At 43.1% G+C, this 25,998-nt stretch overlaps 1 protein-coding gene across 46 annotated transcripts in view; it reads left to right on the top strand.

Annotated features, from left to right (window-relative positions):
- Nucleotides 1-25,998, top strand: part of NRXN1 (neurexin 1) — a 986,669-nt gene that overhangs the window by 375,825 nt on the left and 584,846 nt on the right. The window lies entirely within an intron of this gene.

Genomic DNA, 25,998 nt, shown 5'->3' with positions numbered 1-25,998 from the left:
GTGAGTTTATTGTAACATAGTCCTTAGGTAAAGGTAAAGGGACCCCTGACCATTAGGTCCAGTTGTGACCGACTCTGGGGTTGCGGCGTTCATCTCGCTTTATTGGCCGAGGGAACTGGCATACAGCTTCCAGGTCATGTGGCCAGCATGACTAAGCCACTTCTGGCGAACCAGAGCAGCGCACGGAAATGCCGTTTACCTTTCCGCTGGAGTGGTACCTATTTGTCTACTTGCACTTTGACGTGCTTTCAAACTGCTAGGTTGGCAGGAGCAGGGACCGAGCAACGGGAGCTCACCCCATCGCAGGGATTCAAACCGCCGACCTTCTGATCGGCAAGTCCTAGGCTCTGTGGTTTAACCCACAGCACCACCCACATCCCATAGTCCTTATACACTCATAAAATCAAATCACGATAGAGGCAGGGAAGCATCTCTTGGAATCCTTGCATACTTTGAACATCCACGTTGGATGCTTTAGCGATGTTTCAGTGAAGGAGAAGAATTGATGGGTGGTTTCAACTTAATTTTACTCAGTATGAAGCTATTGAAATTACTGAACGTGACTAAACTAAATCCACTAATTTCCATAGGCCTACCACTCATAATCTTAAAATAAAATAATATCTGATTTCATCTTCAATCTTCTAATCCATGTTTTGTTGCACTTGCCTATCAGCTCCTACAAATTCGCATAAGTAAAAGCAGATGCGTTTAAACTGGTAGTTACAGTGGGCCAAAATAGTTTTAAATCCCAGTACTTTAGGCTTGGGAAAAGTGTTGACTGTGCTGCCCCTTTTCAGCATATCCACCTCCTCCTCCTCCTCACACTCACATAATTAATTTGAAAATCTGTTTGGGTGATTTCTTCCCCCATCTAAATTGTTTATGTAAGTGATCAGTCTGGCTTCACCCACACAACTTGATTGCATGTCAAATTTTGCCATCAAGTCACATTAGTAACATTTAATTTATTAATCAGTAAAATTTGATGTAGGCAAATCTGTGGCTTTGAGTGCTGCATTATATTTAATATTGGGTTCAGCTCTATTCCTTTCCAAGTTTCATTGCATTTTTGTCGCTGGTCCTGGCAACCAACATGATTTCCTTCCTTCTGAATCACTTAGATGTTTTGAAATGGATAAGCAAACATGTGTCATGGGCCTTGTGCATACTTCTTGGCAGGACCGATCAGAAGGTGAGAAGGGTTTGACTAAGGCTACTGAGACTTGCCAAGGAGGAGCCAAGTGGCTCTTTGGCCAACATTCCTGACCTGCTGGAGCCTGATTTTCCAGTGGAGGAGGAAGAACAGACAAATCCAGCCCCAGCTACACCGCCCCCCGAGAATGAGGGTGCTCCAGCAGCTGGGGCGGTGCATGAACCTGAGTTGTTCAGGGAGTTGGCCAGACAGACTGAAACAGATGTGCTGGTCTGACTTACTCACAGGAGTGCCTACTTGCTTGCCCAGTTCCATCACTTTGGATGATAACTGCCCAAATAACTGTGCCAGCCCTACTCTTCAAAAAGAGAGCAAAGGAGTTGTGTTAGTCTTTGAGACAACACCTTCACTTGAGCCTACTAATGTACCTTAGAGCCCTTGTTCTGAATTATTGAGCTGTGTAACCTTTAACCTGCTCTCTGTCAAAGCCGCAGAATGACTTTTGGAATAAAATATTTGCGAACATAATTGGGCTGAGAGTCTGAGCATGATGTCAGGACAAAATGCGCATTTTAGGAGCAAACCAAATGCATTTTGCACTCTCTGTACCCCATCTGGTTTGTGCAGCATTATATTTGGGAGGTGTTCCCCCCACATAATATCTCCCAATCCTATTTGATGGCTTTCCCATGAGCACAGAGTTGTATTCATTGAGTGGATTCAAAAGATGTATGTACAAAGGAACCAAATTGGATCGGTTCCATATATCTTCCTTGTTTTCCATACGCAATTATTAGGTAAAGGGTCAGCTCCAAGTTTGTAGGCTCAGGGCCACTTGCCTTTTCCCCTCATAAAGGCAGCAGCTGTGACAATGGTGGGGAAAAGTGGCAAAAACCACCTGATGCTCCTCACAATGCCACCCAGCTCTTAACTGGCTGGAGCATCTAGCCACGTTGGAGGCAGCATCAAGAGGCATTGTGTAGGAACCATAATGACAGCAGCTCCAGATGCTTGGCCCAATATTCCTCAGTGCCAGGCCCTAGATTTATTTTAATGGAGGCATCTGCACTAGCGCCAGGGGCCCTCTGGGGAACTTGGGTCCTCAGCATTTTCCCAAGGGAGCCATGTGATACCAGGTCTAGTGAATCACTTAAAGTTCTCATCATTTCAGTAGCTTAAAAAGAATGCATTATCTGCCACAGATACTGCCATGTTCTTTGCAAGAGAGGAGAATGGGGAGAAAACCAAAACAAATTGGTCCCATCTCCAGTGAACACCCTTGGCTATCACAACAGCTCTGGTGGTTACCAGCCACTACTGGATATTGCAGAGCCTAGAGAAGGTCATTCTTTTCCTACATGTTTTCATTTTGTGTGGACTCCACTTCCAGGTTTTTTTTTTAATTAATTCAGTTCCTCCTTTTTTAACTGTTCTCTTTTGCAGTTAGGTGAGAGCACCTAACTCTCCAATGAGTGAAAAACTGCAAATAAGCTTGTCACCCCTTCATCTACTTCTAAATGAAGTTTATCGTCAACACAGTCAACTCTGATTTAAAAACCAAGTGGCTGTTGATGGTAGAACTCAGCTTCAGTGCTCCCAAACTTTGGGTGTTGAATTGTAGCCCAAGCTTCAGGGTTCACTGAGGTATTGAGCCCACGAATGATAAATGGGCCACATCAGACATCTGCTTTGTGCTGCTCATCTGATTCCCATCCATCTAACAGAAAGATATCTGCTGCAGATGAAAAACTAATCAATTTATTGTGGCATAAACTTCCATCTGAAGAAGTGGGCTCTGGTTCACAAAGAGAAAATTTATCCCACATCATATTAGTTGGCTTTTAATGGTGCCACAAATCACCTTTACTTTTGCTGCTAGAAGCTAACACAGTGACCCCCTCGGGAATTTGAAGAAATTACAGTTAAGTCCACATGGAATTCCCAGTCTCCCCCAGGTAGAAATATTTGCCACAGAACCTTCATTCTGAAATCCCCTTAATCCTGTCCTTGTTGGGTTCAGATGGCAGTGATTGGAGTTTGGGCCACATCATGGCAGTACCTCCACAACAAGCCTCTTTGCATGAAATACAGCTTCATAATATTGCTTTCTTACATATAAGCAAAGGCACTTGGGAGAAAACAAAATTTCTCAAGGGAAAGATGAGGCTAAGAGTGGGTCTTTAATATTACAGTAAATCAAGGTTTATGCACTTGCCCTTTCTCCCTGTACCTCCATGGAAAACCAATGCATTTCGTATCATATTAGACGTGTGTGCACGCACGTTTGTGTAAAGTAGACTTTGAAATGACTGTCTGCACTAAAAGCTCATTTTTTAATCTCAGATGGGTTAATTAAAAATCACTATTCATATTCTTGCTGTAATAATAATAATAATTTATTATTTATACCCCGCCCATCTGGCTGGGCTTCCCCAGCCACTCTGGGCGGCTTCCCAAAAAAAATATTAAAATACTGTAATACATCAAACATTAAAAACTTCCCTAAACAGGACTGCCTTCAGATGTCTTCTAAAAGTCTGGTAGTTGTTGTTCTCTTTGACATCTGGTGGGAGGGTGTTCCACAGGGAGGGCGCCACTACCGAAAAGGCCCTCTGCCTGGTTCCCTGTAACTTGGCTTCTCGCAGTGAGGGAACCACCAGAAGGCCCTCGGTGCTGGACCTCAGTGTCTGGGTAGAACGATGGGGGTGGAGACACTCCTTCAGATATACTGGACCGAGGCCGTTTAGGGCTTTAAAGGTCAGCACCAACACTTTGAATTGTGCTCGGAAACGTACTGGGAGCCAATGTAGGTCTTTCAAGACCGGTGTTATATGGTCTCGGCGGCCGCTCCCAGTCACCAGTCTAGCTGCCACGTTCTGGATTAGTTGTAGTTTCTGGGTCACCTTCAAAGGTAGCCCCATGTAGAGCGCATTGCAGTAATCCAAGCGGGAGATAACCAGAGCATGCACCACTCTGGCGAGGCAGTCTTCAGGCAGATAGGGTCTCAGCCTACGTACCAGATGGAGCTGGCAAACAGCTGCCCTGGACACAGATCTGACCTGTGCCTCTATAGACAGCTGTGAGTCCAAAATGACTCCCAGTATTGTTGAGAAAGACAGGTTTTCATGAAACCTGTAGGTTAAGGGCTAAGTGGCATATTTTCTATTTGAGTCATAATCCATTTGTGAGGAACCACCTGAAATTAAGAAAACAGCAGTCCAAAGGATATCAATGGAACGCCTGAAATCCATACACTGTTGCTAAAGTAGATTACCCTCCCGAGGGGGGCTATAAGTAAATCAACGTCTCTGGTATTGCCAGTGCCTGGCAATTTTAAAACAGTAAACAGAAATTGGAGCAGCAATGTAGGCAATAGCAGTAGAGTTAAATAATTCCAGAATGCTTCTAGAATGTCTCATGACTGGACCAGTTTATTGGTGATCAGGTTTATAATGCTCTGGTAACCTCTAGGTTAGAGTTCTGGTACATGCTATGTGTGGGGCTGCCACTGAAGATGGTTTGAACATTTCAGCTGGTGCAGAATTCAGCAGCTAGGTTGCTCACTGAGGCAAGACAGATTGAGCATATAACACCAATCCTGGCCTGACTGCACTGGCTGCCACTTAGCTTCCAGGCCCAATTCAAAGGGCTGGCTTTCATCTTGAATTGCTTAGGCCCACAATACCTCAAGGAATGCCTTTCTCCATGTGAAGCTCATCACCTGTGCTCATCACCTGAGGCCCTTCTTCATGTATCTCCTCTGTGAGAGGTTCGGAGGGCGGCAACGTGAGAACAGGCCCTCTCTGCCATTTGTGGAATGCTGTCCCCAGGGTGGCTCACCTGGCGTCTGTCTTGCCAAAGGCAAGGTGGTTCTTTTAAAATGAGATTCAGAAGCAATGAAAACTACACAAGTGAGACAGAAGATTAAAGATTTTATTCTGAAGGAGCGTCTCCACCCCCATCGTTCTACCCGGACACTGAGGTCCAGCTCTGAGGGCCTTCTGGCAGTTCCCTCACTGCGAGAAGCCAAGTTACAGGGAACCAGGCAGAGGGCCTTCTCGGTAGTGGCACGCCCTCCCACTAGATGTCAAAGAGAACAACAACTACCAGACTTTTAGAAGACATCTGAAGGCAGCCCTGTTTGGGGAAGCTTTTAATATTTGATGCATTACTGTATTTTAGTATTTTGTTGGAAGACACTCAGAGTGACTGGGGAAGCCCAGCCAGATGGGCAGAGTATAAATAAATAAATTATTATTATTATTATTATTATTACTATTATTATTATTATTATTATTATTATTATTATTATTATTAAACAGCAAGCAATGTTTACATACCAAGCAAGCAGTTCAGTCTGCCACTTGGAAGCCCTCAAGTTTGCCCGGCCCTGCGGCCAATCAGTCCGTGCATGAGCTTCAAAGACCCTCTGCCCAAACTGTCCAATTTTATAGATAGCCACCCCCTCCCAATGCCTCACTTTCTCAAAACAATGTCCAACATCAAAAAATGTACCCAGCATTATCCTCCACAAATGATGAGGCAGTTATGGGGGGTGGGACCTTACCTCCTCCCAATGTTCTCAAAACATCTAAGACTGTTCTCACACCATCAAGGAACTTAACAAGGGGGGGGGGGAGGAACAGAGGCAGGAAGGACTCTGTGTCAGATCACTAACTCCTCAATACATTTTGTTTTCCGGATGCATTTCCCATACAGCGTCTTGGTTACATATATTTAGGTGCCAGGCAAAAATATTCCTCTTCTGACCTAGAGCTTCTGGGATAAGGGCCGCAACTCAGTGGTAGAACATCTGTTCATGCAGAAGGTCCAGGGTTCAATCTTTGGTGTCTCTAGGTAGGACTGGGGAGGACTTCTACTTGAAACCCTGGAGAGCATCTGCCAGTCATATTGAGCTAGGTGGACTACTGGTCTGCTGACTAAGGCAGCTTATTTCCAAACATTACTGGATTGGCACAGGTATGACACATGCTGCCACAGTTCCCATGGTACTGAGGTCATGTGCAAAGGACCCTGCAGGGATACATTCCTAACATGCTTATTTATACTGGATTCCTGTTAATTCACTGAATAGGCAACAAGGTAATGAAGCAGCAATTGATTGAGTAGCATCCCACTAAATATCGCTTAGTTCCAAGACATGATGTAGCAACATAGTTGAATCTAAGCAGCATTAAGTCTGGCCAATACCTGGATGGGAGACAGCCTGGGGACCTCATGAATACAGTGGTACCTTGGGTAACAGACGCTTCAGGTTACAGACTCCGCTAACCCAGAAATAGTACCTCGGGTTAAGAACTTTGCTTCAGGATGAGAACAGAAATCGTGTAGTGGTGGTGGGAGGCCCCATTAGCTAAAGTGGTACCTCAGGTTAAGAACAGTTTCAGGTTAAGAATGGACCTCTAGAATGAATTAAGTTAACCCGAGGTACCACTGTACACACAAACTTGAGTTTCATCATAGGGAATGAAGGAAGTCAGAATATGAATGTGATAAATAAATTGTAGTCATTTTGCCAGGACTTATCATTACATTTTTTTCATCTATATCTTAACAATCTATCTTGTATTTTCTTCTGGCATTTAATAACTTTTAAGGCCTTTTAAAATGCTGCAGCGTTTAGTTCACTCTCACAAACAACTGCTGTTCCAGTGGCTCCAAATGGCAGCTTCATGGTATGGAACTGAAATGAGTAATGGATCAATGCACACAGTGTACCAAAATGACCCATGAAAATAACTTTGAGCTGTCTGGGTGGATGGGGATGGAAGCAGAGTGTCCCACTCCGTCACATTCTGAATGGACAGCAGAGTGGAAGGAATAAGCTTTGGTGCTGATTCCACAGTATGGAGAAGTCTTCTTTCTAATTTTCATACATTGCGATCCATAGCGAAAGATAACTTGATTTTCTGGACTAATCAGCTTCAAGAGTTTTGTGTTTAAACATGATCCAAGGGCTTCATTTCCTTCTTTCCTTCTCTCTTTTTGCCAGGGTGGGAGAGAGAGGGCTAGATGGTTTGCTGAAAAATCTCCCAGCAAAGCAATTTCAGCCTTAATTGGTATGCAGAGATATCTCCTTAATTGGGGTGCCATTGGCATCCATGTCGCTAATGGCAGGTCCAGGCAGTGACATAGGGCTAAATGGCATTTAACTAGGTGTGAAATAGAAGCGAATATTTAATCTTAGACCGCTTCCAAAGGATGTGTGCATGTACAGTATGGTAGAAAATCATGAATAAAATAAGAGACACAGGAAATGAAGGCAACTAATGGATTCTGAATCACACTTACCAGTATTTGACTATGCAGCAGAATTCTTAACAGCAATTAAGCGAGAGGAAGATCAGGTGAAATAATTCTTTTTGAGGTCTTTCTGAATTAAGCGTTGGTTTTAAAGTGGAAATTATTCACCTGTAGCAAATGCATTTTATGGAAACCATTCTCTGTTTACAGATATAAACTCCCTCTGAGGTTCCAGACACGGAAAGCATTTTGTTTTGTTTTGTATTTGGGTGCAATCGGCTATAGAAAATAATGTTAGAGGCTGCCTCTGCCCTTCCAGGCTTTCCTGTGTGAAAGCTCTTTAAGTTAAGAAATAATTGTGCACTATGATGGGTTAGAAGTCAATTTTTGGATAACGAACCATAGAGCTCTGGAGGGAATACTGAGAAACTTAGCAAAATCAGTACTATATGGATTTTCAGTAGCCACTAACTAAACCATAATCTTCAGATTTGGAGACAAATATATATTCAGCTATATCTGGACAGAGTTTGCTGCCTACAGTAGAGTATATAAGTGATTAAAAATGTGAAAAGATACTTCAGCGTAAACAGCATGCAAGATAGAGCTTTTTTTCATGAATATTTCCCTATGCAATTTTTGACGTTGAATAGTCTCGTGATAGCCCTGTCTGAATCTTTGAATATTTACCAGATATCTGAGAACTCTTTCTTGTCTATGTTTTCCGTTCAGTTATGTTTGATTTCAGTATTTGATACTTTGATGTTGGGTTCTCTGTTCTTTGATATACGAAAGTTGATATTTGACAACGTTTGATAGTTGAAATTCAGTGGTTTGTAAATAAAGGCCAGCTCTTTCAAAGAGCTCAGATCCCATTTGAGCTCAGATCCTATTTGCAGAGATCCTTTAGAGACCTGCCTAAAGGCGAATGTAATTAGAGATCCTGGATATATTGGGTTACTCTTATAATTCTGTGACTGGGATGCCCCCAAAGGTTATCTTGTCCAAGCAGAGGAAACACGGAAGACTCAGCCACAAATCAGACCCATAAACTGATTAATCTTTGCCATTTTTCTAAAGTTTAGAAAGACATGAGTAATGGAGGTCACAATATACATTTAGGAATCACCCATATTCATTTTGCTTCCACAGATTTTATGTGGAAGATTTTACACTGATTTTACACTGGTCTTTCTCGAGCATTCATCCTGATTTGCTTGTGAGGTGTTTATGCATCTTCTCATTCATTCATTCATTCCACACTTTTGAATGTACAGTGGTACCTCTGGTTGCAAACGGGTTCTGTTCCGGAGGCCCATTCGCAACATGAAAATAACACAACCCACAGCGGTGCATCTGCACATGCATGGGTTGCAATTCGCCGCTTCTGCGCATGCACGTGATGTCATTTTGCACTTCTGTGCATGCGCAAGTGGCGAAAGCCGGAAGTAACCCTTTCCAGTATTTCCGGGTCGCCGTGGGACGTAACCTGAAAGAACGTAACATGAAGCAGACGTAACATGAGGTATGACTGTATTGGGCATGTGCAGAGTGCCCATTCGACTCACCAGCAGAATGCGCCAATGGAAAAGAAAACACCAGACAGTTTGGGTAGGGTCAGTTCCTTTACTGACAGTATAATGCAGTTTCACAGCTTAGCGGTTACATACACTTGTAGTACACAGTCCTTCCTGCAGCAGTCTCCTTGCAACACAGATTAGGCTCTAGCTAAGGGTGGAGTCCAAGAGCAAACTTGCTTCAAACACAAGTGTATTTATACTTTAGACTGTGCTGAGCCACTCTCACATGCTTGCTGATTCATACATAACTAGTTGCGGGTGCAGCACAAAACACACCCACATTAACCAGCACACCTAGATTCACCCTTTCTTGTCCTTTTCCCCTGCATGCATAAATCCTTATACAGTCGTATCTTGGTTTTCAAACAGCTTAGTTCTCAAACATTTTGGCTCTCGAACTCTGCAAACCCAGAAGTGACTGTTCTGGTTTGCGAACTATTTTTGGAAGCCCAACGTCCGACGGGGCTTCTGCGGTTTCCAATTCAGAACCCGTGCTTTGGTTTCCGAACGTTTTGGAAGTCGAACGGACTTCTGGAATGGATTCCGTTTATCTTCCAAGGTATGACTGTACATTAACAGAATGCATTTTGCCACGACTTTCTAAACAAAACTTAAAAGTTCAGGAACTGTTGTTCTTTTGTTTAGTTGTGCCAGAGCCCTTATGAAAATCATGAGCCGCATGGAGACGTTGGAGACAGAAAAAATTTGCCTTTCCTTCCCATAAAATACCTGAAATTATGTAGGTTTCCTTAAGGTTCAAAACCGACCATAGGAAGTACTTTTCACATGACATCTACATTTTATGCAGAGGCGAATTTAGAGGAGTGCGACTGATTCAGTCACATGGGGCATAGCTCCTTGGACGTGCTGCAGGGAACACTGCAACTATGTTTTAGAACCATAGGCAGACTGTGCCAAATTTTCATGTTGCACAGCATGCCACTGAAATTTGAAACGCCAAGGTCCGCCATTGTTTTATGGAACATGTGGTGATGGCCACCAGCTTAAGATGATTTTAGAAGGTTATGGTGGGTGGCTCTAACAACTGCTACAAGGCATGACAGCTAAATGGACCTCTGTATTTAGAGGCAGTATATGATATGATACGATAATCTTTATTGTCATTGTCCCATACAGAACAACAAATTTGAAAAATTCTACATCAGACATTCAGAAACCACCAAGCCTGCTATCCCAGCCTGATTATCCCCCTAAAAACTCTGATACCCCATAATTAAATACATTATACTCCCATAGAGACTACCTTACACTGCATTTAAAACCAAAATCGCATTTGGATAGAAACTGTTTCTCAGGCGGCTAGTCCTAGTCTTTATAACCCTGTACCTTCTTCCAGAAGGCAGAAGCTGAAAGAGATCACTATGCTGCTCTATCCTGCATAGATTTGATCCTGCTGAGAACCAGGGACTGGGGACGGAGGGCCAAGGCACAGGGGTTGAGCATCTACTTTGCACACAAGATCTGCAGCATCTCCAGCTAGGGTTGGGTAAGATTGCTGCCAGAAACCCTACAGAGCCTCTGGCAGTCAGTGTAAATAATACTGATCTAGATAGACTAATGGTCTTGAGTCAGTAGCTTTCTATACCCTTAATGACTCGGGGGTCCTTGCAGCCCTCACTTGCCTATCTCTTCTGTGCATGAATGGGACTGTTGTCTGGGCACAGTGGTGGACTGGATGAAGACAGACAAACTGAGCTTGAACCCTTGAAAACCTATGCATACTGCCTTGAGAGGGAAGCCCCAATAGATATATACCTTATTTTTCTTTGTATAAGACAAGGTTTTTTTTATTATAAATAATTGTTAAAAATTGGGGGTTGTCTTATACACAGATAGTGGAGAGGGGAAACGTGCGGTTGGTGGCAGCCACGAGCAGGTTATTGGCGATGGGGCGGTAAGGCCTGCTGGTGATTGGCTGCTGCTGCAGCAAGTGGGCGGGCAATTTGTGTCTGCTGGCGGCAAGCAGGCAGATGATTGGTGGCTTTGTTGTGGCGCGTGATTGGCAGCAGCGGTCAGGCGGGTGAGCGATTGTCGGCAACAATCTCAACAATTCTGAGCAGTCCTCCTCAAATAGATAGATTTCGCACCTCTTTTAGTCGTCTGTGTATTACATTTTCAATTCCTTAAATACCCTAATGGAAAACAGTCAGTATAATGGTTTTGTGTCCTAAAAGGAATTGAAATAATGGTTATATATAATATGACATATATAACCCATATGAGAGGGACGTGGGTGGCGCTGTGGGTAAAACCTCAGTGCCTAGGACTTGCCGATCGAATGGTTGGCGGTTCGAATCCCCGCGGTGGGGTGAGTTCCCGTCGTTCGGTCCCAGCTCCTGCCCACCTAGCAGTTCGAAAGCACCCCTAAGTGCAAGTAGATAAATAGGTACCGCTTTATAGCAGGAAGGTAAATGGCGTTTCCGTGTGCTGTGCTGGTGCTGGCTCGCTAGCTGCAGCTTCATAACGCTGGCCACGTGACCCAGAAGTGTCTTCGGACAGCGCTGGCTCCCGGCCTCTTAAGCGAGATGAGCACGCAACCCCAGAGTCGGTCACGACTGGCCCATACGGGCAGGGGTACCTTTACCTTTTTATAATATGACAACCAGTGGGTTTTTTTCTGGGGGGACGCAGAAAATGCATACCCCTAAACATTTTGTGAATCTTTGTACTTTTGTCCATTTACTGTATCTATTTCCCCCGATTTGAACTATAAAATGGAGATTTTCTTGAGTCAAAATGAGAGTTACCCCTAAACATATTTTTTAAGAAAAAAACACTGATGACAACCCTGGATTTCTTTTGGCCAGTGAACAATTTTGGGATGCAAAGGATTCGAAGATATACATCAAGGTTGGAGGAAGTATAAAGAAGCTAATGGAAAGTGGGGAGGGGGCAGATTCATAAGGGGGGGGGCGCTGAGAATCACCTTAATAGGAAAAAGTGTGAATGGTTTTCCAAAGGGAGTGGTGAAAGCATTAGCGCTGAACCACTTAAAACCAGACTACCCAGAGAAGTCGGAAATATCCCAGAGGGAGCAATCCTGCGTCTTTGGTGGGACATGGATTAGAGGGGCTCCCAGCTTTCCTGCTTCTAATTTCCATACATAATTTAGAGGTGCATTTGTCCTTGTAAAAGGGAGCCACTTTGCATCCTAACATGGCCACCTCTGAAAGCTCATTGTGCCGCCGGGATTTATCATTGCTCATGTGCAGATGCACCCTGAGGCATGCTGCTTTTTTTAGAGGGATCCTTTAAAATGCTCAGGGTTCAAAATCTCCCCTTTGGCGGCACAGACCTTTACTGAAAATGGAGCAAATGTACAGCCAAACCTGTCAGGTACAAAGTGTGTCGGCCAAGTGACCCATATATGCCTTGCTGTCACCCAGGATGCGTCTGATGGCGATTCCTGGTTTTGTCATTGCGCTGATAAAATGTGAGAGGGGAGAGGGGAATTGTTTCCAAAGCAGGAACAACCCAAGCGGCTGTACACTATTTGTAGGATGGCTGGTTGCTGGATCAGGCCAATGGCCCATCTGAACCAGCATTCTGTTCTCACAGTGACCAACTAGATATGTGTTGGAAACCAGTGAGCAGACCAGGAGCACAAACAGCCTCTCTTCCCTTCCGGGGTTTCCAGAAACTGGATATGCATATATGTACAATTAAGCAACATGTTCAGTCCAGCAATTTGTTTTGTTTCCTTATTTATTTTATTAGATTTCTTACCCACCCTTTATCATAAGGTATCCAGGGTAGGTTACAGCGCTAAAGCATACAGTTATAAAACAACCAGGCCTTTGACTGATCATTATTCTACAGCCTTTTAAATGTGCTTGTGGGAAGGGTTTGTTTTGTTTTGTTTTGTTTTGTTGTTTTCTTATTTACTTGTTTTTATCCCGTGTTTTATTATGTGAACCACCCTGAGATCTTATGGCGAAGGGTGGTCAGTCAAACAAACAAATCAACAAGGTTATTCCCTTTGCTGTTCAATGTAAGCTGTGCTTTTCAATCCAGTAGCTGTATATCCATTTCGCCCTACTCCTGATTTTGGACTATTTGGCATTTTAATTTGATTTTGATTTGATCGTACTGAATTCATATTATTTTTCAGTTGTCAATGTCTTTTATTTGTTTTGTTGTTATGTAGGTAAATAAGTAAATAAATAAATAATGTTGCAAGCATTAAACGGGATAAGTGTAAAAACAATTACCTAACACCAATCCCATGTTTAAAACTATTGAAAGCAGTTCCACATATAGAAACGGTTAAAAATTATACTATAGTACAGTTGGCTTTAAGTATGGTTCTTTTTTACCTGTTCATTTTGTTTGTAATTGTACATAGTTCACCCATTTCTTTCTTTAATTCTTCCCCCGTTTTAGTTCTAACTGGAATATTTATGGCTATAGTGTTGTAAATGAGATCAGCTAGAAATATACAAAACAAACAAATAGGAGAATCTGGGTTTTTTTTTTGAAAAATCTGTAGTGATAAGCAAACCCTTCTCAGTTTGATTCAAAATTATGTCACTGGAGAATACTAAGAAAAAATGAGTTTCCCACCACCCAGGGCTATTTATTTACATAGTATTTTTAAGATCTTTCACTCCCTCCAGTCTGGAGCACAGGGTGATGGATGGCAACAGTGGTAAAACAACTGCATGTCAGCAGAACATCATTGCAGCTAAACTAAAATGCAGTAAAATAAACAACTACCGCGGTATAGGACTGCACTCTAGAAATAATGTTGCCATTGTCTGAATGCCTGGCCAAATGGAAAAGTATTTGGACTGCTCCTAAAATTTTGAAAGGGAGTTCCAGAGTGATGGGGGTGCCGCCGCTAAGAATGCCCTGTCTTGTGTCACCAGCCTTCTAGACTGTTATTGGTGGGATGACAAGTGTGGACTTTCGTGTGGTCATTCAGTAGCAGGCAATGTGCTCCATCAAATATTTGAGTCCTAAGTGATCTAAGACTTTATATTCTAAAAGCACAACCTTGAATTGAGTATGGTAGCTCACTGGCAGACATTGCTGCTCCCCTCACATTGGGGCTTCAGTGTTCTGCACCAGCTGCAGCTTCCACATCATCTTCAAGGATAGCTTTTTATGGATAGTGGAGCGGATTGTGGCTACTGAGGCCATGTATCCTTGTGGCTGCCAAAGCAGCCAGAGCTGGAGAAAAGTGCTGCTAGCCTATGTGGACCCCCAGTTTAGAATCAAAAAGCACCCACAAGCTATGCACCAACTCTTTCAGGGGGGATGCAGTCTCACCCAGAAGAGGCCTTCTCCCTAATTCCTGAATGTGAGGTGTAGGGATGATCGCGGAGTGGGGAGTGGGGTCCGGAGGGAGCACACTCCCCACCCGCAGGCAGCCGCAGTCTGCCTGCACACGTGACCTTGGTGTGCAGGGCACACTCCCCCTCACAGACAAAGCCACAGCTGTCTGAACATTGTGCCCTCTGTCTAACCTTTTGCGGTCTCAGTAGTCTGCGGTGCCCTGTCTGTAACCTTTGTCTCTGAGACCTTTTGTCTCCTTCGTCCTTCTCCACTATGCAAGGGGAAAATTACACGGTGGAAACAGGTGCCAAAATAACTTTGTACCACCCCACTATCTCGGGACTGGAAGATGTGTAAAGGTCACAGCCCAAAATGTATCTGCCTGGTTTGCATATTTGTGTCAATAAAAGGAGGCTCCACAGGGCTGGCCAGCAGCTTGCATGCAGCCCACCTGTGTGCAGCTCACCTGCATTATCAACTCCTGCCTCATGTCCATCACTTCAGTGGGGACCACTGAATCTCAGCTCTTCCTTATTGTTATGATTCACCTTCAGTTTATTGGCCCGCATCCCGCCTGTCACTGCCTCCAAACAGGCTATCTCAACTCACTTTCTCCACTGTATACATCATTTTAGAAATGTCTACTGCATGGGTAGGCAAACTAAGGCCCAGGGGCCAGATCTGGCCCAATAGCCTTCTAAATCCGGCCCGCAGACGGTCCAGGAATCAGCGTGTTTTTACATGAGTAGAATGTGTGCTTTTATTTAAAATGCATCTCTGAGTTATTTGTGGGGCCTGCCTGGTGTTTTCACATGAGTAGACTGTGTGCTTTTATTCAAAATGCATCTCTGGGTTATTTGTGGGGCATAGGAATTTGTTCATTTCCACCCAAAAAATATAGTCCGGCCCCCCACAAGGTCTGAGGGACAGTGCACCAGCCTCCTGCTGAAAAGTTTTGCTGACCCCTGGTCTACTGTGTACTCTTTGTTTCTCAGCAAAACAGCCCCAAACACTTTGACCTCTCCTCAGAGGAGGAACTTGGACTCTCTGTTGAGCTCTCTCCCTCTTACAAACGTCTCATTCTTGTCTTGCAAGTTAAGTTTCTACCAGTCAAATGTTGCCTAATATGCAAAGAAGCAGGTGACATAATACTTATCCCATTATATAAAGGGCCCTGGATTAATGAGGCTGTGCTCTGCATCTGAATGCGGTGAACCTATGTTCCTTGACACTTTAGTTAAGAAGTTCTTTGCATATGGAATAATGCTCATCTTTCTGAAAGAAAGCGAGGGGGGGGTGTGGAGAGAAAGAGAGAAAATGGAGATCATTTAATACAGAACTACAGAAAGTAAGTCTTTGGAATATGCCCCTGGCATCCATTTCCACATCAAGCAATAATGTATCCTACAAGCGACAGCACTTTGATGATGTATTACGCTAATACATTATAGCAACAGAGCTCCCAGAACATATTAGGATAACTATCATCAAAGGCTATAGCCATGCAATAAAAAAAAGGAAGGAGTTAGGATGAGACTTGGTGGCAAGGAAGACAGCAGGCCACTTTAACCCTCCATTGGCAAGAAGGGTTTTTTCCCCCTGCTTCTGTGCTTTTATAGAGATCATTGTGCTGTCAAATGGAAACTTAATGGGAGATGTTGGCAGGCATCAGGTAGTTAATTTCCCCATGTTAATCTATTGGGAAATTTCACTCTTGGGGCATTTTCCATTAACTTCAGCAGGCGTATCACACACTGAATGCAATAGGTAAATTGCTTCATCTGAGTGAGATAATTTCTTTCAGCAGACTACAATGTCTGTTCTGAAGTGCATGCAATTCACTACCGCCCTAAAGTTCACCTAGGTGGGCGAAGTGAACTTGTGACATTATGCGCTCTTTTCAATTCTGTCCTTCGTACGTTTGCAAACTAACTTGCAGCGATGCAGTTGAAAAACAGGAAGAATTAGAAGTGTTGTGCAAAAACTAGCAAACTAAACTTATTTTTCTCGGGGGGGGGGGTGCGTTGTCTAGGGTAAGGATGTCGGAGAATTCCAAATAAAATGCAAACGAGAGCAGTAATTGCTAATGTTCACTTCTTCGTCCGGAATGCCCTGAACAGATATCAATCCACGTCATTCACAGTATTCACTGCTGTTGCTATCAGTCCACAAACAATACCTAATTGACTGCATCGCCCCACTCCATTTGGATTGAATTTCCCTTGCATTGAAATGAATGGGGTAGAATAACATAATGACTGTGTATTTTATGTAACTTACATAATTATGTGAACACTGAACAGTGAGACAAAATTATTTATTTATTTATTTATTTATTACTTACTTACTTACTTACTTACTTACTTACTTACTTATACCATGCCCTCATGGCTGGGTTTCCCCAGCCCTACTCTGGGCGGCTTCCTTTTTTTTTTAAAAAAAAACAACTTTTTAAATTCAAAATTAAAACAAAACATATTATCCAGAAATATATAATCCTTATTCCCCCCCCATTTTCCCTCCCACCCTCCCCCACAAAACCCACTCACTCCCACCCCCTGACTTCCCTCAGTCTTTGATTTCTCTAGGAATGCTGTTTTCTGCATTACACAGTTGTATAGATCCGCAAACTATTTAGCTGATTATTATCAATGAAAAGTTTGTGAATGTTTATTCAAAGCCAGCCAAGGAGTCCAGTTCACTTTGTTGCGTCTTCAAATACTTTGTAAAGGGTTCCAATTCATCTTTAAAGTCACAGTTATCCTTGTCCTGTAGCTTATATGTCAGTTTTGCCAGTTCTGCATAGTCCATCAATTTTTCTTGCCATGATTCTTTAGTTGGGGTTTCTTCGGTCTTCCATCCTTGTGCCCTTAGAACTCTCACGGCCGTTGCCGCATACTCTGGGCAGCTTCCAACAGGAGATTAAAAATACATTAAAAATAGTTTTTGGTGGAAGACAAACTTCAGCAGAACTGAATGAAGCAGTGGTGCATGTAGCAAATACACAGTGGAATGGGAAAGGATGCCTTCTTACATGCCTGTTGGGCTCAAATTCCCATCAGCCCCCAGTTATCATTGCCAATGATCGGGGGTGGGGGTGGGAGGGAGCTGTAGTCCAGCAACACCTTGAGTGCAATAGGTTCACCTGCCTCGATCCAGTGACTAGTTCCTTGAGCTGCTTTTCACAGTGGCTAACCTGATACTTCTGAGACACCCACAAATGAGGCATAAAGGCAAATGCGGTGTCCCACTTCTGTTTCCCAATGACTGTTCCTGGAGGTAATATACAGCTGTCATGATCAGGTAGCCATTGCTTGACTTCATGGATTTGCCTAATTCCTTTTTGCAGTCATTTAAATTGGTGGCCGGCATTGCATCTTGTGGCAGCAACCCCCACAAAGCAATTATTTACATTTATTTCCACTGAAGCTCAACCTTCCTCCAGGAAGGTTAGAGTGAGGTGACTGCTCTGGGATTCTCTGGCACTCTCCAGGATCTTCTCCAAAGCAGATACAACTCCTTTTCAACTTCAAACATACAATAGGCACTTGAATCCGGCCAGAAACAGGGATTTGGCCATAGGCAGATACAAGAGCAATCAGATTTTAAGTTAAACAGGAAATTGGACTTTTAGAGGAGGAAACTCCTTTTCCAGCAGTGGGATTGAGTGCCATGAAGAGTTAAAATTTCTGTCTATGTAGGAACTAGAGATGCTCATGGATTTTGTTTGGTCCACTTTTTAAAGCAATCCAATGCTAGTCACACTTATTGGACTTCCTCTCTCGCACTTAAACCAATCCACACCTTGCATTCTTCCTCTGAGTCTTAATGCCATCGCTGTCCGTTTTTAGGCACCAATCAAAAACATTCACCCAGGCTTTGGGACCTTAATTTTCTGCTTGTCTTTAAGTGGGAAGGGATTGAGCTGGACTTGTTCCTTTGTACATATTAAGGTAAAGGGACCCCTGACCATTAGGTCCAGTCATGACCGATTCTGGGGTTGCGGTGCTCATCTCGCTTTATTGGCCGAGGGAGCCGGCCTACAGCTTCCAGGTCATGTGGCCAGCATGACTAAGCCGCTTCTGGAAAAACCAGAGCAGCACACGGAAACGCTGTTTACCTTCCCGCCGGAGTGGTACCTATTTATCTACTTGCACTTTGACATGCTTTTGAACTGCTAGGTTGGCAGGAGCTGGGACCAAGCAATGGGAGCTCACCCCGTCACGGGGATTCGAACCACCAACCTTCTGATTGGCAAGCCCTAGGCTCAGTGGTTTAGACCACAGCGCCACCCACGTCCCTATTGTATGTACAATATGTAATATTGTCCCTATTGTATGTAATATGTCCGTATTGTATGTACAATATGTAATATTGTACATATTACTGGTGTCCATTTGAGGTTGCTTTTACTCTCATTTTCAACATTTGCTCTTGAAAGTGACTTTGGATTCACTTTTCTGAAGGAAAAAAAAAGCTAAATAATAGTAAGCAGAATGGAAGGCAATTATCCTCTTTTCAAACTTCTTCCAATTGTGCAATTAATTTTGTACTATGTTGAGCGGCATAAAAGGTTATAAATAGAATAATATTTGCTTTGCAGACAGTATAAACAAACTATGAGCACACTCAAGAAAAAAACCAGGAATTCCTGTGGGGTGGGGGTGGGTGGAGAGGGATGCACGAATTAGCCCTGATTTGACGTCAAGTGATAACATTTTAGATCTAAGGAGCTAAACATACTTAATCAGACTTGAGGTGCATCTGACCCAGGGATGAGAAACCTGTGGCCCTCCAGAAATTGTTTGACTCCAGCTCCCATGAGGCCCCATTAGTATGACTAATGATCAGAGATGATGGGCTTTGTATTCCAGCACCACCTGGAAGCCACAAGTCCCTGATCTAAGCCAATACTATTTATTTTGATAGGCAAGAGCTCTTCAATGTCCCAAGGAGGAGCCTTTGCCGTCGTTTCTATATGTCATAATCTTTTTTGGGGGGGACACAGGTGGCGCTGTGGTCTAAACCACTGAGCCTAGGGCTTGCTGATCGGAAGGTCGGTGGTTTGAATCCCTGCGACGGGGTGAGCTCCCGTTGCTCAGTCCCAGCTCCTGCCAACCTAGCAGTTTGAAAGCACGTCAAAGTGCAAGTAGATAAATAGGTACCGCTCTGGCGGGAAGGTAAACAGTGTTTTCGTGCGCTGCTCTGGTTTGTCAGAAGCGGCTTAGTCATGCCGGCCACATGACCTGGAAAAACTGTCTGCGGACAAACACCGGCTCCCTCGGCCAGTAAAGTGAGATGAGTGCCGCAACCCCAGAGTTCTTCACAACTGGATTCAACTGTCAGGGGTCCTTTACCTTTTAAATTATTTTTATCCCACTTTTCAGGCCAGATGGCTCTCACAGCAGCTTGTAAAGAATTTAAAAATGGTTGGTTTTTTTGTTTATGTTTTTTTAAACCTGCCTTAGCAGTACAATGAAATGAAACTGTGGGATGTCATGGAATATAACAGCATTTAGAAACTGAAAAACTTGAAAGGCTGAACTTTATGGAGATCAGGATAGGAGAGAAAAACATACATTAATACAGAACTTAAGACTGTTGATAGGCATTAATGGGTAAGCCTTTGATGAATGACTTATAACCTCTCTGTGCTCTGCTTGTTTGTTTTTAGTGTTCATATGCATGCAGTGTTCTATCTATCTGTCTGTCTATGAACAAACAAAAGCAAGAGCTAATCTCAGTTCTTATCTCCCTCACTTCCAATGGTGGGAAAGGCAGGGGGCCAGCTCTACCATTAGACAGAGTGTGTCAGCCATCTCAGGCAGGAAAAGTTGAGAGAAAGGCAACATTGGTGAGTTACAGAAGAAGGACAGAGCTGTGTATAAATACAGTCTGTCATGTGCCCCCTAAGCTAGCCTATTCCCCCCAGCTACGGTGCTGCCCTATGGCCACTACTGAAGTAAGATTCAACTGCCAGACTGGTATCTCGAATTGGGAGCATCACCTTGCCCTTTGCCTCAGGCAGCAAAATGATGAAAGGCCTCCGAGGATGGTCAGGTTCATGTTGCAGAATGCAGCCCTCGGATGTACCGTTTTGCAGACCTTGTGCCCTAATCTTGGATCTTGTCAGCACCCTGTTTTTCTGCTCACTATTTTTTTCTCAATACTCAGTTGTCTGTTGGGAAAGCAGGGATATAACAATCCCACTAATCTCCTTTTCTTCTGGGCGACCTCGCTATGATTCATAGGATCTCTCAGCTGCCCACAAGCACTTTAACAACAGTAAGACCTGGGGAAGAAAATGAGATAATTCAGCTGGGAGGTATGCTTATCTACCAACGTCAATAATTTAATGGACTGCCCACTGATGAGGAAAACTTACCAGTTCGGAGGCTAATCAAGTGGGCATCTCTTCTACACACTGCTTCCCCCCCAGAAAAAAAATCTAAAGACTTGGGAATAAATCCAATCTAAGATTGATCATCTTGATACTAATTCTAGACTCATCCATCTTAATTATATTTGCTGATGACCCTTGCAAAGTTGTCAGCCACCATAGATAACTTAATGTGGATTTGTAGGCTAGCTAATCTCATTATTGGCAATAAAAGCCCTGGGGAGTCTCAGAGCAGGGAAAAGGAAGTTAAATCTGCTGATACTGAGAGAAAGCTGGCGATGTTCTCAACCCACCTGTATTTCACAGTATAATCTGAGGCACTGGTCATTCTGGTTTGTGACGCCACACAGCACACGTGATAAGAGTTTCCTGCACTATCTACAGGTGACCTGGGTATGTGTGTGTCATCAGGGTTTTTTTTGCATTGCTCAGGGTAGCCAACTTCTTTTCACCAGCTCCTGGGTGGGATTCACCTAATGAACCCCGTCAGAGGAAGCCCTGTGAAACGTTGCCATAGCACAACTTTGAATCCCCCTCCCTGTCCTTTTCTTCTAAAAGCATCTTGATGTGTAGACATTATAAGCAAGTAATGCTTATCTCCATGCCACACACGCAAAAAGCTTCAGCATCTGATTACTGTATATCAAGCTTGTTGTTACATTAAAGGCAGAGTAGTCCAAGACATTTTATTTTCCTGGCCAGCTGACAACTTTAGTAGGTCTACGACTGTGGGACTTTGTCTCTGTTGGCAGTATTTCAACTCACTTGATTTTAAATAAAGTGTTGATGCTTGTTGTTACAGACAAAAGTTTAGGGTTTTAAAAAACACAGAATCACGTGAAGGCTCAACTGTTGCTGTGTGTGTCTCCTGGTCCATTTCCTCCTTCCAGAAGTACAATTCTTTTCCAGCTCCTTCAACCATTCCTCATAAGGCCTGGCTTCCATACCCTTGATCATATTGGTTGTTCTCCTCTGCATACATTCTAGCTTGTCAACATCCTGTTTAAATTGTGGTGCCCAGAACTGGTCACAGTATTCCAGGTGTGGTCTGACCAAGGCAGAATATTGCAGTACTAATACTTCCCTTGATTGGGATGCTATACTTCTGTTGATGCAGCCTAGAATAGTATTAGCTTTTTTTGCTGTTACATCACCCTGTTGACTCATGTTAAGCTTGGGGTCCACTAAGACCCCTAGATCCTTTTCACATGTACAACTAGTAAGACAGGTGTCTCCCATCTTATATTTGTGCATCTGGTTCTTCCTGCCTAAGTGTAGAACCTTACATTTGTCCCTACTGAAATTCATTTTGTTAGTTTGGACCCAGTTCTTCAAACTGTTAAGGTCATTTTCAATTCTGATTCTGTGTTCTGCAGCATTAACTACCCCTCCCAGTTTGGTGTCCTCTGCAAATTTGATGAGCATCCCCTCAATTCCTTTGGCTAAGTCGTTTATAAAGACTTTGAACAACAACAGGCGCAGGACAAAACTCTGCGGCACCCCAGGATGACTAGGAGTCATTAATGAGTACTCTTTGTGTTCGGTCAGTCAATCAGCTACAAACCCACATAACAGTTCAACCCACAGCTTTACCAGCTTTGGGGGACTTGGTCAAAAAGTTTAATGAAATCAAGATACATTATGTCCATAGCATTCCCCTGCTTCCACTGAGCTTGTAGCTCCAAGGAAGGAAGGAAGGAAGGAAGGAAGGAAGGAAGGAATTCATTTGGCATGGCTTATAGTCCTTTGCCATACGACAAAGTCTGTGTCAGGCAGTATTATTCGTACCCACATGAATCAGGAGGAAGGTGCTGTGGTCTTTATAAGACTTAAAAGACTTGGTAACTTCTCTGTCACATCATGAATCTTTGTACCTTAAAGACAGCATACCTCCTGGGACATCCTGTTACTTCTGCACACTGCTATATGGATGCCACCTTGAGCTCCTTGGAAGAAACGGTGGGATACAAATTCAATAAATGCAATGTGCCAGGCTTTGGGGGATCGGATCCCTCCCCCAGTGGCAGTAAATAAGCAGATCAAATGAAAGGAGCGTTCTTACCAGTTAGTTTCTTTAATAATCACAGCGAGAGACAAAGGAATGCATATCTCTCTAGAAATGGTGTTGCTCCCAGTCAAGGCTCATCCCCTCCATCCCCATTAATCTACAGCAATCCTACATCAGGTAATCTGAGCTTGTTGTCACTGATGTCTCCTGTTCTATCACTCTCAAAGCCTGTCTTAAATGAAGTGGGGTCAGGAATGCTTTCCAAGGACATTGAATCTGTCAGCCGTCTCTCTCCTGGTGTTTCCTCTCCTAGCTGTTCCTCACCCAGTATTTCCCAGCTTTTCCCCTGTGGACTATGCCCCTCTGCAAACCACTTTTCTAAATCAATACTGTCTTCCTGCCCTTGGGAAGGTTCAGGAGAAGGATGGGTGGTGGCTCCCACTCTTAATCCTCAGTTCAGCCCCTGACACAATGCAATGCAACTTTACTATGACAGTAGCCACCTCCTTTGAAACCCACAGCTCCTCATGTGAATGCAAACCACTACTGCTAGAAGATCAGTAGTAAGGTTTTTCCCTCTCTCCCTCCCATCAGCATGTGCTAGATGTCATCCTACAAATGGTGAAAAAATTGTTAATATTAAGAGCAGCTTGTATAATATTTTTGTAAGGAGAAAAAAACCAAAAGTAATGCTGCCCACAGGACTTCATTGTCAGGTAATTAAAAAGAATTAAATACATGGTTAACGCATACAAAGAATAATATTAATATAGCCCAATAACAGGAGTCAAAACTGCACAGGGAGAAAGAATATATATATATATATATATATATATATATATATATATATATAGTAGGTCAGGAGATATTTTCAACACTACTTTTAGAAGGGTCTTTATTAGAGGTTTATGTGGAATAAATCTGAATATATTTAGCTTCAGTAGTGTACACACTTGTTCATAAGAAATTCTTTTATTAGGAATGTGAGTGTTGGTTTTCATTTACTTTTAAACATAATTATTTTTAAAATATTTAAATTGCTGTATTTATTAATGGCTCAGAGCAATTAACACCTGTCGCATTGGATGCCAAATGAAAATAAGCTATAGGAAAGGTCAAGACATAGCTAACAGATAACAAAACTTGTGTAAAGCCAGAAGAACAATCAATTACAAGAAAGCCTCACCCTACCTAATGTCTCAGGGGAAGCTCTGAAGGTAAATGATGCAGCGGGTTTGCTGAAACTAAGCAAGTCAGGGCCTGGTCAGTGACTAGAAAGAGAGACCTCTCAAGAATACCATATATCCAGGCATGGCCAAACTTGGCCCTCCAGCTGTTTTGGGACTACAACTCCCATCATCCCTAGCCAACAGGACCAGTGGTCGGGGGTGATGGGAATTGTAGTCCCAAAACAGCTGGAGGGCCAGGTTTGGCCATGCATGATATATGCAGTCTTGAAGAAGAAAAACAAGATTTAATTTTAATGACAGAATAAATTGTATCTGTACAATTTTTTAAAAAATCTAATGTGTGTATAAACAGCTCTGGGCTCTGTCTGCTTTAATATGTGATTTGGGTTCCAATACACTTTGGGTAAAATGAAGCTCTGTGTCTCTCATTCACTCTAATGGGGAATCTAAGTCTGGCTATAGACTTTCCGTTTTGGCAGAAGCAGATGAAATTTGCAGACACGGGAGAGCATCCAGAGTGGTTTAAGCCTGCCAAAATGAATTAAGCCTGCCAAATTGCAGCAACTTTTGTAGGGGAAGTAAAAGGGACTCACTTTCCTCTATAATCCAGTATTTTTACAAGGCCAACAAAAAAACTCCAAGTCCATATTAACTTTGTATTTCCAAGATGTGAGGGGCAGGGGTTGTCTCTTATTCTTTCTTACTTTTAAAAAAAGAGAGATAGCTGGGTGAATGTTGTGCATTCATACCTGTTCATTTTTCAATGTGCATTTTTCAATTAGCAGCTGCACACCAGCCAGAACAGGAAGCACTCCAATAGGCATTGCAGGGTGAGGCTGTCCTTAAGGCTGCCTGTAAACTGCTGCACAGCGCTGAATTGATGCTCCCCGTCCCCCAAGCAGAGCTTTTGACTTCAAACAAAAATCCTCTGCTACTCTGCTGTAGCAAAACAAAACAGCAACCCCACCCCACTTCCACCCCCAAATCAGCTGGAGCAGTTCAGTTCTTCAGGCAGTATCTAGACAGACTCACATCTTACAATAGCTGTGGATTTAGAGTAGAGAAACAAAGAAAAAATAGATTGCAGACTAACAGAGAAGCTGGATGGCACAAGAATTTGTAAGGACCTTAATCCGCTTTATTGACCTTTATTATCTGGTTCAGGTACCAGGCAAATCACCCCATTTTGATTCATTATTGGGCCTCAGTAAAGAACAGTTTCATATCCCTATCAGATATACTCTGACAAATTAGACTCACCAATGTTATAAGCTGTCTTTTGCCATTGCGGAAGTCCCACGAAAGATTTCAATAAATGGTTGAGCATCATGCTGAATAAGCGTGATCACAATTATTACAAGAAGCTTGAATTCAGTAACTTAGCATTCAGCTTCATGGCTTTGCTAGTTAACATTTCCTCGATAATGAGTTATTCCTGACTGGAATATTTTTTTTTAATGCACAAATGTCTAATCTGTTGGTTGAGCAAAGGGCTGCTGTAAAACACAGTGTCATAAATGCTAGTCATGAATGTTTTGTCAGACCCTCCAAGTGTCCCTATTTTCCAGGGACAGTCCCAGATTTACAGAAGCCATCCTGGTTTCTGATTTGATCCCAGAATGCCTCACATTTCCTTAGAACATCCCTATTATCGTTGGAGAAATGTGGGAGGGTATGGTAGGGTGAGCCTATTTTTATCAGAGAAATGTTGGAAGATATGGAATAGGACATCCCTATTTTCATGGTTGAGAAATGTTGGAGGGTATACAGTGTCTCCAACAGTGGAGGAAGTAAGTAAACAAATGAGAAGCAATGCAAGACAAAATAAGTTGGCAGCCCTAATTTCAGCCAGTGTGTGAATTTTCTCACACTACCCCCGTAATTTGCACTTCTTGAAGAATCCACTTCCAAACAACAAATGTTTGCCCATTCCCCCCTATTTCCTTCCAAACACCCTAGCCTCCATATAGAAATTTCTAAATGTTTAGTTGCAATTTCTGTTAGAATTCCTGCTCCATGATTGCAGTCATGGGATTGTTGTCTATCACATGATGGTGTATGTTTTGACTCCACAGAGTGGGAAGTGACGGAGACAGGATGTT

Source organism: Podarcis filfolensis (assembly GCF_964270895.1).
Source record: "Podarcis filfolensis genome assembly, chromosome: 3".
Lineage (NCBI taxonomy): Eukaryota > Metazoa > Chordata > Lepidosauria > Squamata > Lacertidae > Podarcis > Podarcis filfolensis.
The sequence above is the reverse complement of the archived record's forward strand: the minus strand, read 5'-3'. Positions and strand labels throughout refer to the sequence as shown.